The following is a 13482-nucleotide window of genomic DNA, read 5'->3' as shown; positions in this document are numbered from 1 at the left end:
GAAGCTGGGAATCAGGTTTGCCGGGAAGGTAGAGTTAGGGGGATATCTTCCTATGTCTATTTATGAATTTTCTTTGGCTACTTTAAATGGGGGCCTGGAAGCGATGTAGGACACTTCTTGTTCTTACCGAGCTCACAGTCTGAAAGACAGGCTAGGCAAGAAAACAGGTAATTGCAACCAGCTGGAGTTAGTCCTATAAGGCGGCTTAGGATGGCTATGCAGTCCCAAAGGGGTACGAGTAACCGGACAGTGTTACAGATGGGTGGGGAAAAGCTTTCTGGGTGGAGGAAGTGACATTTAAGAAAGACCTGGAAGGTGAGTAAGCCTGTGGTGAAGGTGAGGGCAATGTGTGCTCTAGATAAAGGGAACAAATGCTCCAAGGAGAGACTCCTGCATTTGGAACTGTAGCTCAAATGTGCTGTTCCCGTTTGGTATAGCTGAAGTGTAGTGTGTGAGGTGGGAGTGACACGAGATGTTTTTTCTCTGACTTTCCTTTCCCCAATAAGCAAGATTACATAAACAGGTAATTTACCGGAATGTGTCATGGCTCTGACAAAAAAGATTGAAATACGTTTGGGGGTGCCACAGAGAGCAGGTGCTGGTGTGCTGGGCGCATACTAAGTGATTGCACAAAACAAAACCTCCAATATTCTCCCTCCCTGTGTCACTACACTGACCTAAGAACTAGTCTCTCCAAGGGGTCTACTTCTTACCTCTAAGATGGAAAACAAAAGGCATGAAATCAATGCTCAGAATGTAAACTAGACAAATAAATGCCAGGGCAGCAGGAGGGGAGAGCAATAAAGTGAGTAGGCCTGAGTGATGGTGGTAACCTGCTGAATTCCCAGGTCACAGAGTAATTTACTGACTGGTCCTAGGCCACTAGATAATTATCCAGACAGCCCCGATTCTGGTGCAAAGCCTCCTGCTGCTTAGGTTATTAATACCAGCAGCAGCCAGCGGGTGATGGTGGGAGCAGAGAGGAGCGAACTGAGCCCCCAGGCTGCTAAGTGAACACAGTCACCTGTCAGGACCCTCTGAGCTGGACCTCCCCAAGAATGCTGGCCAGCTCCAGCATTTAGCTCTTAGCTCAGCTGTTGCGTGGTCCCCAGGATCAGCTCCCCAAGTTTGGATGAGGGCTTGGGCAAAGGAAGAAGATAACCAAGTCCTGAAATTTGACCAACTTGTGCCAAAGAAATTCTGCTCTGTTTCCCCTTGGAGCTGGCTGAAAAGTGATCTTGAGTCCTCCCCAGAATAACAAATTAATACCCATGGAGCAATGTCAAATACTCCTCTTTGACATGGCGTGGGAATTAGTCTTCACTGTGCTCAAGTGGGGCTAGGGAAAGTGATGGCATCTGTCCTAGGACTTAATCATTTGGGAGCTTGATGTCAGGTAATCCTGAAGGGATTTCAGGGAGCAGGTGGTGTGGGGTAGGGCTCTCATGTCCCATACCCTTCTTTAACATATAACATGTAAAGTGCCCAGCACTTAGTAGACATTCTCAACCAACGTGACTGCACTTCCTTCTTCCTTCTATAACATTATTTGGTGAACGGTCACCTGAAGGATCGTTTATCTTTTCCCTTTAGGACAGTGGTTCTCATCAGGGGGTCATTTTGCTTCCCAGAGAAATTGCCAATGTCTGGAGAGACATTTTTGGCTTTCATAATTGAATTGAATGCTACTTAGTGGCTAGAGGCTAGGGACGTTGTTAAATATCTACAATGCCCTGGACAGCCTCCCACAGCAAAGAATTATCTAGTTCAAATACCAGCAGTGCCAAGGTTGAGAAAACCTGTTTTAGGAGATTCTGCACACTGTAGCCAGAGTAATCCTTTTAAACACGAATCTTAAGTCACTTTCTTGCTTAAGAAGTCCCAAACGGTTTAGTCATCATACACGCTTTCCTAATTATTCACTCAGTACGCGTGGAGTTCTGTTGTGTGTCAGGCACTGTGTGAGGCAGCAAACACACATCTGTAGAGACCCTGCTCTTGAATTGATGATTCCAAAACACTGACTTTGTGTCATCTCCAGGATACAGTCCAATCAACTGAGGCTAGAGAGAGGATGTAGGCAAATAGAAAATGACAACTTGGTTTTGGGACATGAAGCTACTGCTTGTGAGACATCTAGGGAAATCAGGGAGAAAGGACAGGCACTATTAATGTAGATGGAGCAGAATGTTCTACAACCAGAGGGGTGGGTGTGGGGTATTTTTTCTTGTTTCAGTAAATAGAACTCCCACCTTCTCAAGTCCCAAGCCTGAAACCCAGGCTTCCTTCTTGACCTTTCCCTCTTCCTCGGGCTATTAAAGTCTTTCTCATGTATTTCATGAACGAATTATGCCCCACTATTTAAAGTATCCATTGTGGGTAATGAACTCACTTTTCTCCATTGCATCTGGAAATGACCCTAGCTATGCACCATCTTTAAGAGAATTTATTCAAAATATTTTCTGTAAGATTTAATTTTCTCAGGGGATTTTCACTGAGAAAGTTTGCCAAGCATCATGTCTCTCTGGCTTGTGTTTTAATTGAACTCTTAGTCTCATGTTCTTTAAATAGTTTTTTCTTTGGAGAAATGTCTAGATTGGGTTTGTTGGTTGGTTTGTTTTTGTTTTTTGTCCATTGTTAATCAGGTTATTTGGTTTTTTCCTACTGATTTGTGAGAATTTCTTGTATATTTTGGATATTAACCCCTAATCAAATATATGGTTTGCAAATATCTTCTCCCATTCCATAGGTTACTTTTTCATTTGTTGATTGTTTCTATTGTTGTGCAGAAGCATTTTTTGTTTGATAGAGTTCCATCTATTGATTTTTGCTTTTATTGCTTATGCTGTTGGTGTCATATCCAAAAACTCATTGCCAAGGCCAGTCTCAAGGAATTTTTTCCCAGTATTTTCTTCTAGGAGTTTTACTGTTTCAGGTCTAGTGGTGATGAATTCCTTCGGCTTCTGCTTTTCTTGAAAAATCGATGCTTCCTTCGATTCTGAAGTACTACCTGGTTGTAGGTGTGCCAAGACCCAGCAGTGTCCCAAAGGGGAAGATCAAATTCAGCACTTAGATGAAGGCTGATTGGAAGCTGGACCCTCAGGCAGCTGTTAGAAAAGTATGTAATTAACCCCTTTCATGTTTTTGATTGTTTCCTCTGTGCTTGGCCCAAGTGTATAGCCACAGGGTGGGTGCACTGCTGCTCTTGTTAAGAACTGCGTCTTTATTTGCTACAGTCCCATGGGACTTGTGGACACAAGCCCTGTTGGCTATCAAAGCCAGATAATACGGGGACCCATCTCTTGGGTGGTGGCTGCAAAAACTGGGTGCAGAAATGTGTACATCTCCTTCCAGGTTGATACTGGTGAATTGAAACAGACTAGAGGGAGAAAGTAGGGAAGGTATCCATTGTAGTAAATTAGAAACCTGACCCACAGACAGCAGCTTTCAAAAGTATACAGATGGAGAGTCCTTTCAGGGAAAGACTGGAAAATGGTCATTTTTGCCTGCTCCTTCTGCACTGAGCCCTGGGAGAGAGTGTTTGTGCACCCATTAAGAACTGCTTCTTTGTTTACTATAGTTCTGTGGGACTCATGAATGCCATCCCTGTTGGCTTTCAGAGCTGGGTGCTTTGGGGGGTCCATCACTTAGGGGTATTCAAAATTAGAGCACTTGGGGCACGTGGGTGGCTCAGTTGGTTAAGCCTCTTGACTCTTGATATCGGCTCAGGTCATGATCTCATGGTTTCGTGAGTTTGAGCCCTATTCTGTCAGTGCAGAGCCTGTTTGGGATAGTCTCTTCCACTCTCTGCCCCTCCCCCATTCGCTCACTCTCTCTCTCTTAAAATATATTAATATACTTCAAAAAAAAGGTAGAGCACTAAAAATGGGGTCCAAACTCTGTGCACTTCAGGACTTGAGTTCTTCCCAAATGCATGGCACTGCCCAGGAGGTAGACTCTCTAATAAGAGGGTGTCTCAGCCTTTCCTACCTGTTTCAATGTGGGCATTTTCTCATTTGCCTGATGTGTAAGAGTTGCTCAGCTAGTTTCTGGGTTTCTTTCAGAGGAAATTGCTCTGACAGTAGCTGTTTATTCAGTGTGTCCATGAAAGGAGGGGAGTTCAGAAGCCCCTGTGTTGCCATCTTGGTCAATCTCCTGCATGTCTTAACAGTTTAAAAAAACTGGATAGGATATGAGAGGAAAGATGTATGTATGTATGTATTTTGACTGGAAGGTGAAGTGGGGTGTGTGTGTGTGTGTGTGTGTGTGTTAGGGGAAGGGGAAGAGGAAGGTGGTGGGTGTGTATAAAAGATTTCCTTTTTACTCAGAGTGTTGTTGTGATGATAATAATGGTTTTACCATACTTTGGAAACCATTAAGCACTGTTGAAATGTGGTTGCTGTTATTGTTAGTGCTTGGAACATATAATCCAGGCTCTTGGTGATGGCACCACATTGGGCCAAGCACCAGGATTTTCTCCTCTTTGTTTCCTCTTTACTGCCTTCACAGGGCTTTTCGTGGTTTAGAAATACAGAAATTATACCACTTGTCCAAGTCAAGACAGATTAGAAAGGGAGGCAGAAGAACTTCCCTAAGCACTGTGGCAGAGGTACTGTTCATGGTCTCATTCTCCTTCCCCTTGCAGCAGGGAGTGAGGACCCTAGGGAGGCTTCTTGGTAGTTTGGCCCAAGCTGAGAGGAGACATCATGTTGGCTGTAGCCACACAGATGCTGCCAAAGGACATTGCCTGCTTAATATGCATGATAGCCCCGCAGTGAGCTGCAAGATAAGATGTGGCTTCTCCACAAACAGGTAGAGTGACTTTATTGTCTCTGGGGGGATTTCAGGAGTGAGCACTAGCCTGGGTGTAAGGACACCTGAATTCAAGGCCAAGCTTTGACATTCACCAGCTATGTGACCTTGGGCAAGCTCTTTGATAGTTCTGGGCCATACTTTCCTTAAGTGTGATTAGGGGGTAAGATTTAGAATATAAGGGTAAATACAAGCTAAAAATAAAAGACTTAATTCTCCCTGTTGAGAGTAAGGAAAAGACTTCTCTTTTTTCTTGGAGTATTTTCTTTAGGTAACTTATAAATTCTTTCTCCGTCCCTTTGAGACGTATATAAATCCTTTTAAAAGCATCCCGCCAGTTTTACAACCCAGGAATGTCTTTCTCAAGGACTTGGGAACCATTTCTCCTTTTTGTATTGTGGTAAAATATATATAACATAAAATTTATCATGTTGGCCATTTTATTTTTTTTAATTATTTATTGATTTTTAAGAGACAGAGAGAGACAGAGCAAGAGCAGGGAGGGGCAGAGAGAGAGGGAGACACAGAATCTGAAGCAGGCTCCAGGCTCTGAGCTGTCAGCACAGAGCCCAGTGTAGGGCTTGAACTCACAAACCACGAGATCATGACCTGAGCCGAAGTCGGATGCTTAACCAACTGAGCCACCCAGGCGCCCCACGTGTTTGCCATTTTAAAGCAAATGGTTCAGTGGAGTTAAGTACGCTCACATTGTTGTGCAATGACACCACAATTGATCTTGCAACAGATGGTACCCCCATCTCCCAGTTCTGTGGAAAGGTAGGAGCCTAACTTCTGTGGGTGCCCAGCTTCAACTCGTGAAAATACTTCCTTTCATAAAGATACAGAAAATATATTTTAAATGTTCATTTATTTTTGAGAGAGAAGAGAGCAGGCAGGGGAGGAGCAGAGAGAGGCTGTTCCATGCCGACAGCACAGAGCCTGATGTGGGGCTCAAACTCACAAACTGCAAGATCATGACATGGGCCGAAATCAGATGCCTAACCAACTGAGCCACCCACGTGCCCCAATTTTAATATTTTTTATAAAGCCAATTAGCCAACACAATTGGCCACCTCAATTACCAGGTGAATCTAGGATGTATTGAGTGTGACAAATGGTGCTGCCATGTCCTCTTAACTGAGGACTAGTTTATCTTTTTTAAAAATTTTTTTCAACCTTTTCTTATTTTTGAGAGACAGAGCATGAGTGGAGGAGGGGCAGAGAGGGAGACACAGAATCCAAAGCAGGCTCCAGACTGAGCTGTCACCACAAAGCCCGACGCAGGGCTCAAACTCATGAACCATGAGATCATGACCTGAGCCAAAGTCGGACACTTAACTGAGCCACCCAGGCACCCCATATTATCATTTATCTTGAGAACATGAACAAAATTGGTTGCATCTGCTTGGCTCTTGATTTGCTTGGGCTGCCATAAGAAAGTACTACAGATGGGGTGGGGGAGTGGCTTAAACAACAGAAATTGATTTTCTCACACTTCTGGAGACTGGAGGTGTCCGCAGGTTTACTTTCTTCTGAGGCATCTCCTTGGCTTGCAGATGGCTGCCTTCTCACTGTGTCCTTACATGACTTTTCCACTGCGCGCACACCCCTGGTGGCTTTTTGTGTGTCCCAATTTAGTCTTCTTAGAAGGATACCAGTCAGATTGCATTAGGGCCTTCCCTTTAACTACCTCTTTAAAGGCCTTATCTCCAAATATAGTTATATTCTGAGGGGCTGGGGGTTATGACTTCACTATATGATTTTTTTTTTAATTTTTTTAATGTCTATTTATTTTTAAGAGACAGAGAGAGTGTGGGCTGGGGAGGGCAGAGAGAGAGGGAGACACAGAATCCAAAGCAGGCTCCAGGCTCTGAGCTGTCGGCACAGAGCCCGACACGGGGCTCGAACTCACGGACCGCTAGATCACGACCTGAGCCGAAGTCGGACACTTAACCGACTGAGCCACCCAGATGCTCCAACATATGAATTTTAAAGGGAAAAAAATTCAGCTCATGGAAACCATATAAAAGGGTGAGGTTTCTTTCTGTCTTTGTAATCTCTGTGGATTGATTGCCCATGATATGCATCATATTCTGGTTTAATGCTTATTTAATAATAAAATTATTTTCTTTCTCTGCAACCTTTGTGGAGAAGTTTTCTGGATCGGGAAGAGAGTTTGTTTATAATTGCATTTCCCCAACAGTATAAAAAGTACTGAGGTGGGAACCAGGGTCAGAAGTTTGAGATCTGGCCCCTATAGAAAGAGCTGCATGAATCACTTCCTGTTTGGGACCTTGGTTTCCCAATCTTGATGTGCAAGTGGAAGGCTGTTTTCACTTGGGATTCCAGTGATTTCTTCAAATTCTACATCCTCTGGAAATAAAATTTCTCAATTCTTTTTTTATGAAATGCGTTGGTGACAGTGGTTTAGGGGGAGTGGGGGAGGGGAAGGACCAGAGCAAGAGCAGTCTACGGGAGCACATTCTCTGAAGGACAGCAGCTCAAGTTGCCTCCAGACCTCTATTGAAATATCTGGATAAATGAAGCACCTTGTATTAGCATTCTTCAAGGGGCCCTAAGACTCATGCATATTACCCTGGTCCTAAGGGCTCACTGACCATGAGGTGGCCACAAGTTGATCTCCTCAAAACCAGTTTCCCACTTTCTTTCCCTTTTTGACAGAGCACGGAGGGGAGGCCCTTTTTTGTTCTGAATAGCCTTATTCTTCCGCCTTTGGTGTTCTTACTGGGTCAAGTATTCATTTGTGCCCTGCTTCATCCAGTGCCATACAGTACATGGAGGACAGGAGATGAAGAAGAGGGTTACAATGCTAAGAAGCTATCTTGTATAACAGTTAGCTAACTCTTGGGTTCTGGAGCCAGAATGGCTCTGTTCAAATACAGACTCCGCCACTTTGTGGTTGCGTGACATTGGGCAAATTATGAAGTCTCTCTGAGCTTCCGTTTCCTCATTTAAGAAAATGGGGATGCGGCATAGAACTTAGTTTATGGTGTTATTATGAGGACCCAAAGAGTTGATTTATGTCAGTGCCTGACACGTAGTGTATCAAAAATATCCATAACTCACTAAGAGAAAGCTCAACAATTAGGATATACAATTTATAAATAAGGAAATACAAGTTGCTGCTAAGTATGTGAAAAAATAGTCAACTTCATTCACAATAAAACCACTTTTTTCCTACCAGGTTGGCAAAAATGGAAATGTTTAATAACACATTGCATTGGTGGGGGTAAAGGAAATCAGACATTTTCATAGTTTGCTAATGGAAATGTTAACAAGAGAGCAACTTGGCAATAAGTAAAAAAAGTTAAAATTAACATATCCTCTTTTTCTGCAATCTACTTCTTGGACTTTATTCTAAAAACTGTAAATTAAGGTACCAAAATATTTATATAAATAAATACCAGAATATTTAATAAAGGCTTTTTTTTTTCTTTTGGTAATGCGAAAATCGTGAAAAAGTCAGAACAATTGTATCTATAATGAGATGGAACAATGTCCAAGATAAATTGCTAAGTGGAAAAATACAGGTACCGAACTGTTAGCATAGTATAATAGCATTTGTGTAAATAAAAGGAAGTATACTATAAACAAGGTTTTATTAATGTAGAATATATTTTTATTTATATAAGAAGAATATAGATACACAGGAAATTGGTAAGTTATCTTTGGAAGGGATAAATGGAAGTGGCTAGAGACAGGTCGATTTCCTTTTCATTGTAACCTTTCCTACCTTTAGAATTTCTTTACCACGTGCATGTATTTTCTAGCAAAAAAAAAAAAAATGTACAGTGGTAAGAAAAAAAAAACTATCTGTAAAAAGTAATGTTTGTATATTAACTTCATATAGACCTAGTTTTTCATTGGAAAACAATTTGACTTACTAGTTTCAGGTGTTTTTACAAAACTCAGCAAACTGGATCCCTGGATTTTAACTCAAACACAATCAGTGACATCACTTAAGATAATTCATTAACAGACCTACAGTTTTTTCAGGTAAGGGCTACTCATTGGTCCAGCTTTTTCATCTCTTTAAAGTGAGGACAAGTGTCCTCACTTGCTTGACAGGGCTGCCAGAGGAATATCTGATGAGGGTTTCAGCAGTAATTCATAGAGGTGATGGAGTTGCAGAAGTGGGGTCTGTTACAATTTGAGGATGTTGGGCCAAAGTTAGCTAAGTGTCCTCTCTCCTGCTCACCGCTTCCAGAAGCATAAAAGCATCTGAATTTTCCCCACTGGTTGGGATTTGTGGATCCACTCAATCTGCTCTTTCCTCTTTGCCCTGAATGAGCAACTCTGCCTCGTTTCTTGGGAGATTAATTTGGGGCATCACCATCTTCCTGCCACCAAGCCCATCCTCAGCCATCTTTGACTTCTCCCACTGCCCTCAACCCATGTCCAATCCATTGATAGGTTTGGTGGCTTCTGTCATCCCACTGTGCCATCTGTTACTGAATCTCCCCTCATCCTTGATGAGTATGACGCTTGATGTAGTTTTACTGGTCCTCCTCTTCAGATGGTCTCCCAGTTTCCTTAACTTGGTGAATTACTTGATTTTCAACACTCAGACCGAGTTTGGCTCTTTGTTAAATCTATGATGAAACTTTCCCTTCATGGTTACTATTCTGTGTACACTCTACTTCATACTTATATTTGTGTACACCTTTTGTAGCCTTCGTAATATCACAAAGCACAATGGACTGAATGTGCCCCCCCTCACCAAATTAATGAAACCCTAACCTCCAATGCTATGGTATTAGGAGTAGTGGGGGGGCTTTGGGAGGTAATTTTGTCATGAGAATGAAGCCCTCGTGAATGGGAACACAGCAAGAAGGAGGCAGTCTGCAACCCAGAAGAGGGGTCTCACCAGAATCTGACTGTGGGACCCCCAGGTTTTGGACTTCCAGCCTGTAGAGCGGTGAGAAATAAATTTCTGTTGTTTATAAGCCACGGGTCTATGTTAATTTGTTACAGCAGCTAGAACTTACTAGGACACAATGTGACTACTTATGTTTCATGTTGTTCTCACTAGACTGGGAGGGTTCCCCTTCCCCTTTCTAAACTATCATGGATTGATTAGCTTCTATGTCCCAAGCACATACCACATAAGAATTTTACCTGTATTGTCTCATTTCATCACTCCCTCAGCAACCTCTGGAAATAGATATTGATGAAATCTACATTAGAGGTGAGGATTCCAAGAACAGAGAGTTTAAGTGGTTTCCTGAGCTGTGATTTGGAACTTGCCTCTTTACCTTCTGTTACGTCATCCATCTACATGGCCAGGCATGTGGCAGATGTTCAATACTGGGTTATCAACTAAAATTCCTGAACGTAAGCCTCAGTTTAGACACTACCCATTCTAGGAATCCTGGAATCTAATGTTGCCCCTGTTGCACACGAACCCGTATCAGATCTGTTACCAGGCTTATCTCTGACTTGTGATCTTTCACCAGGCTGGTCAGTTTGCAAAGTCTGTTGAATGGACTAGGCGGATTATACTTCTCCTCTGGTGGGAGTAAGCAGGGCAGGAATGGAGGGCTGGCCTGCTGAGCCAGCTCTGGAAGAAATACTCCCAGAGCACCCAGGGCTCGAGGCAGTTAATTTGCCCCAGTGGTGAGGAGGAAATTTCTTGTAAAAGCAAGCTCCCCTCAGAACAATGTGGCCTTTTATTTTTTAGCTTTGGAATGGAGCCTAGCTGTCCATGGAAACAAAGAGAGGAGAGAATCACTGAACCAGTCTTGCACATAAAAAACTGACCATGTCTGTCTTTGAAGTCTCCTTTATGTCGTTTAGAAAACTTTGGATTATAGGGGTGTTTTTTCCTCCTTTTCTTCCTCAGTTCCTCACCCACCCCAATTTTTTTTTTTTTCAGAGAAAAGAGAGAACTGGGTGTAAGGGAACCTTTCTTTGAAATAGGGCAGAAGTCATTAATTAAGGCTCCCATTCATTCCTGCTGACACTTGCTCATCAATCAGATTTCCTCTTAGCATTCTGATGACCCTGCTGACCTGGGGTCCTCCATACTGTCTGCCAGACAGAATTGAAACTCAGACCACACACCAGAACAGAAGGAGTGAGCTCTGGCTCCTAGCTTCCTGAGACTGAGAAGAAAGAGTTTGGGGACAAAGCTGGCTGGTCAGGAGCTCTTCTGACTCGAGGTGAAGGTAAATAGAGAAGATATTTTCTTTACGGAAGCAAGTGTTGCTCACTTCACCAAAGCAGTGATCTATAGTTGCCTTCCCTTTCTCCCCCTACCCCAGAGCCAGGCATGGAGCTCGGAGCCCAGCCAGCTGAGCCCGGGAAACGAGGCTAGCAGTTCCCCTTTGCCAGCTCGGCACTGCTGAAAGAAGTTAACAGCTCTAAGCCTTCTCTCAGAAAAGTACAAGTTGCTGTTCTGGACATGACAGTGGCATTTCATGGCAGGGGGCGGGAGGGGGGGTTGGGTCAGCCTGAGGTGTAGGACCTTTATTTCATTACTTATTCATCACTCATTCATTCAGTAGCCATTTTCCCAGCACCCACTACGTAGTAAATGTCATGCTAGGCGCTGTGAATGAAGCAGATGCAATCTTAATCCTCATGGAGTTTATAGTCTAGTTGGGAATATATCGGGACTTTCCTGCAAGAAAAATTAAGTTTAGGCAGACTCACTGTGGTTATGTGCAATTAAAATTCAATGAATATTTATAGATCTCCTTCTAGGTATTAAGCACTGTGTTAGAAGCTGAGAATACCAAAATTGAAAAGAAAAAGAAAATGCCCCCACCCCATGTCCTCAAGGAATTAATAGAGTAGGCAATAACAGACCAGTGAATAAGCTCATTAGTATTCAGTGTGAGAAGTGTTATCACCGTGGTACATACAGGACTCAGAGAATAGAGAATGGTTTACTCTATGGAGCTTCTTGGCTCTTATTCTGAAGGAGATAGGAACCACTGAAGGGTTTTGAGCAGAGGAATGACACAAACTGACACATTTTAAAAAGTTTAGAGGATAGATTTAGGAATCAAGGGAGGAAGTAGGGACATTGGTCAGGAGATTTATTGCAGTAAACCAGGTTCAGTATCTTGGACCAAAGAGGTAATGATATGGGTAAGGAGAAGAGGTTGGATTTTAGATGCTTTCAAAATACAACCAACAGAACTGGCCCTAGGTAGGAGCAAAGACTTTTCATTCACAGGAACGGGGAGAACGTAGAGAATGTGGGCACAGACACATGTCTAAGGGAAAATGGGCTGATGCAGCTGCAGGAAGTTCTGTAGACTGTTTCTACTTTCTCTGAGAAAGAAGAAGCAATGATGGAAGAAAAGATGGAGGTTTAAAGAGAGGAAAATGGGTGAACTACTTCCTTAAGAAAGCAGGAGAGAGACTAGACCATGGACCTGATTCCTGAGCAGCTCCAAGAGCCTGCTCTAGTTTAGGAGTCAGGAACCCAAAGTCAGACCAGTCAGCACGGCTGTGTATTTACCTCCAGCCAGGTTCAGCTGCTCAGAAGCAGGCTGGGAGAAGTGAAGAGGTGCATCGCACTGAGGCTGGGGTTTTTCAAGATGAGTACAGTGAAGCAAGAAAGGGAAAAGAAAGTTGAAGGTGCATGTAGCGGAGAAATTATAATGACAGAGCGTGAACTGTAAGCTGGGTCAAGTGAGAAGTGAAACTGCAGCAGGGTGCTAGAGTGGGTGGTAGTGAAAAGGAGTGGAGTCCATGGATTGCAGGTTACTGTGTGGTCCAAGATTTGTTGGAACTGGGATACTAAGACTGGAAAGATACGAGATGGTCTTGATCAGAATGTGGCATGTTTGAAACTGAGATGAGATAAACGCTATTATTGATTCACAGTAAGGTGTTGGATAAGACTATGGGAATGAGTGGCTGGGTTGAGCTGTAGGGTAATATCATCGGAGGAGATGAGAGCAAGGAAAACAGAAACCAGGATACAGGAGGGAACATCTATATGATTACTGAAATTATGTCTCAATGAAATTATTACATTATAACTAAGTAAGAATAAAAGTGAAATACAGTTTCCAAGAAATGAGGAGGCATGACCTAGAGGTCAGTAGATGACAGCAACCAAGAGAGGGTAGTGGGCAGTATGGTCTGGTGACATGATTTAAAACTAGGAGGTTTAGGGGTGCCTGCGTGTCTCAGTTGGTTAAGTGCTGACTTCATGATCACGATCTCACTGTTCACGAGTTCGATCCCACATCTGGCTCTGTGCTGACAGCTCAGAGCTGCCCCTCCTCCTGCTGGCACTCTGTCTCTCTCTCTCTCTCAAAAAATAAACATTAAAAAATAAAAACTAGGAGTTTTGGGGACACGCAGAGGCATTATAATGGGCAAGGAGAACATTTACTCCACCTGGACTCCATAGACCAGGGAGTTTGGAGATTAAAAAACAACCACTTGAGAGGGTTTCTGGGGAAGCAGTGTCCTCCCAGAAGGATCAGGTTTCCATTAGAACAAGAAGGCAAAGTAAAGATTGAGGATATAAGGGTTTACTGATGACTGGCTTTGATTTCCAGGTGGATACAGTGGAAGGGTTTCCTAAGGTATCTCCTGAGGTCAGTGGCATCAGAAAAGAGGATATGGAGAACCAACTGGGGATGAAAGCCCAGAGGATGAGGATGTCCAGACTCCTTTTGATGT

Source organism: Panthera uncia, chromosome D1, assembly GCF_023721935.1.
Source record: "Panthera uncia isolate 11264 chromosome D1, Puncia_PCG_1.0, whole genome shotgun sequence".
NCBI classification, from domain to species: domain Eukaryota; kingdom Metazoa; phylum Chordata; class Mammalia; order Carnivora; family Felidae; genus Panthera; species Panthera uncia.
Note: the sequence above shows the minus strand (reverse complement) of the source record.